Consider the following 5,202-nt stretch of genomic DNA (forward strand, 5'->3'; position numbering starts at 1 on the left):
GGAAAATAACCACACACACCGCTGCCCCCCGTGCCAACTTGAATTTAGAAACCGTCCCCAGCGAAATCCCACGTTCGGGCGCAAAACTGCACGTTTGGAGCCACATTTTGTCTGAAGCTGGAAACGTGCATTCAAAGCTGGGAAAAGGTGCTCATTGACAGGCATCTCCACTTCGGGACCTCGTAGCACCTTCACCCGGGTGGCGTTGGAAAGGTCTGGGCGAGGGGGACACGGGGAGGTCAGGCTCGCCACGCGCACGCGCTTCCCCGCGAAACGGGAGCCCAAACAAAACTTTAAACGGACCCACCGAATTGGGGATCATCAATCCTGGGAAAATAACCACACACACCGCTGCCCCCCGTGCCAACTTGAATTTAGAAACCGTCCCCAGCGAAATCCCACGTTCGGGCGCAAAACTGCACGTTTGGAGCCACATTTTGTCTGAAGCTGGAAACGTGCATTCAAAGCTGGGAAAAGGTGCTCATTGACAGGCATCTCCACTTCGGGACCTCGTAGCACCTTCACCCGGGTGGCGTTGGAAAGGTCTGGGCGAGGGGCACACGGGGAGGTCAGGCTCGCCACGCGCACGCGCTTCCCCGCGAAACGGGAGCCCAAACAAAACTTTAAACGGACCCACCGAATTGGGGATCATCAATCCTGGGAAAATAACCACGCACACCGCTGCCCCCCGTGCCAACTTGAATTTAGAAACCGTCCCCAGCGAAATCCCACGTTCGGGCGCAAAACTGCACGTTTGGAGCCACATTTTGTCTGAAGCTGGAAACGTGCATTCAAAGCTGGGAAAAGGTGCTCATTGACAGGCATCTCCACTTCGGGACCTCGTAGCACCTTCACCCGGGTGGCGTTGGAAAGGTCTGGGCGAGGGGGACACGGGGAGGTCAGGCTCGCCACGCGCACGCGCTTCCCCGCGAAACGGGAGCCCAAACAAAACTTTAAACGGACCCACCGAATTGGGGATCATCAATCCTGGGAAAATAACCACACACACCGCTGCCCCCCGTGCCAACTTGAATTTAGAAACCGTCCCCAGCGAAATCCCACGTTCGGGCGCAAAACTGCACGTTTGGAGCCACATTTTGTCTGAAGCTGGAAACGTGCATTCAAAGCTGGGAAAAGGTGCTCATTGACAGGCATCTCCACTTCGGGACCTCGTAGCACCTTCACCCGGGTGGCGTTGGAAAGGTCTGGGCGAGGGGGACACGGGGAGGTCAGGCTCGCCACGCGCACGCGCTTCCCCGCGAAACGGGAGCCCAAACAAAACTTTAAACGGACCCACCGAATTGGGGATCATCAATCCTGGGAAAATAACCACACACACCGCTGCCCTCCGTGCCAACTTGAATTTAGAAACCGTCCCCAGCGAAATCCCACGTTCGGGCGCAAAACTGCACGTTTGGAGCCACATTTTGTCTGAAGCTGGAAACCTGCATTCAAAGCTGGGAAAAGGTGCTCATTGACAGGCATCTCCACTTCGGGACCTCGTAGCACCTTCACCCGGGTGGCGTTGGAAAGGTCTGGGCGAGGGGCACACGGGGAGGTCAGGCTCGCCACGCGCACGCGCTTCCCCGCGAAACGGGAGCCCAAACAAAACTTTAAACGGACCCACCGAATTGGGGATCATCAATCCTGGGAAAATAACCACACACACCGCTGCCCCCCGTGCCAACTTGAATTTAGAAACCGTCCCCAGCGAAATCCCACGTTCGGGCGCAAAACTGCACGTTTGGAGCCACATTTTGTCTGAAGCTGGAAACCTGCATTCAAAGCTGGGAAAAGGTGCTCATTGACAGGCATCTCCACTTCGGGACCTCGTAGCACCTTCACCCGGGTGGCGTTGGAAAGGTCTGGGCGAGGGGCACACGGGGAGGTCAGGCTCGCCACGCGCACGCGCTTCCCCGCGAAACGGGAGCCCAAACAAAACTTTAAACGGACCCACCGAATTGGGGATCATCAATCCTGGGAAAATAACCACACACACCGCTGCCCCCCGTGCCAACTTGAATTTAGAAACCGTCCCCAGCGAAATCCCACGTTCGGGCGCAAAACTGCACGTTTGGAGCCACATTTTGTCTGAAGCTGGAAACGTGCATTCAAAGCTGGGAAAAGGTGCTCATTGACAGGCATCTCCACTTCGGGACCTCGTAGCACCTTCACCCGGGTGGCGTTGGAAAGGTCTGGGCGAGGGGGACACGGGGAGGTCAGGCTCGCCACGCGCACGCGCTTCCCCGCGAAACGGGAGCCCAAACAAAACTTTAAACGGACCCACCGAATTGGGGATCATCAATCCTGGGAAAATAACCACACACACCGCTGCCCCCCGTGCCAACTTGAATTTAGAAACCGTCCCCAGCGAAATCCCACGTTCGGGCGCAAAACTGCACGTTTGGAGCCACATTTTGTCTGAAGCTGGAAACGTGCATTCAAAGCTGGGAAAAGGTGCTCATTGACAGGCATCTCCACTTCGGGACCTCGTAGCACCTTCACCCGGGTGGCGTTGGAAAGGTCTGGGCGAGGGGCACACGGGGAGGTCAGGCTCGCCACGCGCACGCGCTTCCCCGCGAAACGGGAGCCCAAACAAAACTTTAAACGGACCCACCGAATTGGGGATCATCAATCCTGGGAAAATAACCACGCACACCGCTGCCCCCCGTGCCAACTTGAATTTAGAAACCGTCCCCAGCGAAATCCCACGTTCGGGCGCAAAACTGCACGTTTGGAGCCACATTTTGTCTGAAGCTGGAAACGTGCATTCAAAGCTGGGAAAAGGTGCTCATTGACAGGCATCTCCACTTCGGGACCTCGTAGCACCTTCACCCGGGTGGCGTTGGAAAGGTCTGGGCGAGGGGGACACGGGGAGGTCAGGCTCGCCACGCGCACGCGCTTCCCCGCGAAACGGGAGCCCAAACAAAACTTTAAACGGACCCACCGAATTGGGGATCATCAATCCTGGGAAAATAACCACACACACCGCTGCCCCCCGTGCCAACTTGAATTTAGAAACCGTCCCCAGCGAAATCCCACGTTCGGGCGCAAAACTGCACGTTTGGAGCCACATTTTGTCTGAAGCTGGAAACGTGCATTCAAAGCTGGGAAAAGGTGCTCATTGACAGGCATCTCCACTTCGGGACCTCGTAGCACCTTCACCCGGGTGGCGTTGGAAAGGTCTGGGCGAGGGGCACACGGGGAGGTCAGGCTCGCCACGCGCACGCGCTTCCCCGCGAAACGGGAGCCCAAACAAAACTTTAAACGGACCCACCGAATTGGGGATCATCAATCCTGGGAAAATAACCACGCACACCGCTGCCCCCCGTGCCAACTTGAATTTAGAAACCGTCCCCAGCGAAATCCCACGTTCGGGCGCAAAACTGCACGTTTGGAGCCACATTTTGTCTGAAGCTGGAAACGTGCATTCAAAGCTGGGAAAAGGTGCTCATTGACAGGCATCTCCACTTCGGGACCTCGTAGCACCTTCACCCGGGTGGCGTTGGAAAGGTCTGGGCGAGGGGGACACGGGGAGGTCAGGCTCGCCACGCGCACGCGCTTCCCCGCGAAACGGGAGCCCAAACAAAACTTTAAACGGACCCACCGAATTGGGGATCATCAATCCTGGGAAAATAACCACACACACCGCTGCCCCCCGTGCCAACTTGAATTTAGAAACCGTCCCCAGCGAAATCCCACGTTCGGGCGCAAAACTGCACGTTTGGAGCCACATTTTGTCTGAAGCTGGAAACCTGCATTCAAAGCTGGGAAAAGGTGCTCATTGACAGGCATCTCCACTTCGGGACCTCGTAGCACCTTCACCCGGGTGGCGTTGGAAAGGTCTGGGCGAGGGGCACACGGGGAGGTCAGGCTCGCCACGCGCACGCGCTTCCCCGCGAAACGGGAGCCCAAACAAAACTTTAAACGGACCCACCGAGCTGGGGACGGCTTTTTCCGGGAAGATAACCGCGCACACCGCTGCCCCCCGTGCCAACTTGAATTTAGAAACCGTCCCCAGCGAAATCCCACGTTCGGGCGCAAAACTGCACGTTTGGAGCCACATTTTGTCTGAAGCTGGAAACCTGCATTCAAAGCTGGGAAAAGGTGCTCATTGACAGGCATCTCCACTTCGGGACCTCGTAGCACCTTCACCCGGGTGGCGTTGGAAAGGTCTGGGCGAGGGGCACACGGGGAGGTCAGGCTCGCCACGCGCACGCGCTTCCCCGCGAAACGGGAGCCCAAACAAAACTTTAAACGGACCCACCGAATTGGGGATCATCAATCCTGGGAAAATAACCACGCACACCGCTGCCCCCCGTGCCAACTTGAATTTAGAAACCGTCCCCAGCGAAATCCCACGTTCGGGCGCAAAACTGCACGTTTGGAGCCACATTTTGTCTGAAGCTGGAAACGTGCATTCAAAGCTGGGAAAAGGTGCTCATTGACAGGCATCTCCACTTCGGGACCTCGTAGCACCTTCACCCGGGTGGCGTTGGAAAGGTCTGGGCGAGGGGCACACGGGGAGGTCAGGCTCGCCACGCGCACGCGCTTCCCCGCGAAACGGGAGCCCAAACAAAACTTTAAACGGACCCACCGAGCTGGGGACGGCTTTTTCCGGGAAGATAACCGCGCACACCGCTGCCCCCCGTGCCAACTTGAATTTAGAAACCGTCCCCAGCGAAATCCCACGTTCGGGCGCAAAACTGCACGTTTGGAGCCACATTTTGTCTGAAGCTGGAAACCTGCATTCAAAGCTGGGAAAAGGTGCTCATTGACAGGCATCTCCACTTCGGGACCTCGTAGCACCTTCACCCGGGTGGCGTTGGAAAGGTCTGGGCGAGGGGCACACGGGGAGGTCAGGCTCGCCACGCGCACGCGCTTCCCCGCGAAACGGGAGCCCAAACAAAACTTTAAACGGACCCACCGAGCTGGGGACGGCTTTTTCCGGGAAGATAACCGCGCACACCGCTGCCCCCCGTGCCAACTTGAATTTAGAAACCGTCCCCAGCGAAATCCCACGTTCGGGCGCAAAACTGCACGTTTGGAGCCACATTTTGTCTGAAGCTGGAAACCTGCATTCAAAGCTGGGAAAAGGTGCTCATTGACAGGCATCTCCACTTCGGGACCTCGTAGCACCTTCACCCGGGTGGCGTTGGAAAGGTCTGGGCGAGGGGCACACGGGGAGGTCAGGCTCGCCAC

Source organism: Osmerus eperlanus, chromosome 4, assembly GCF_963692335.1.
Source record: "Osmerus eperlanus chromosome 4, fOsmEpe2.1, whole genome shotgun sequence".
In the NCBI taxonomy this organism is placed as follows: Eukaryota; Metazoa; Chordata; class Actinopteri; order Osmeriformes; family Osmeridae; genus Osmerus; species Osmerus eperlanus.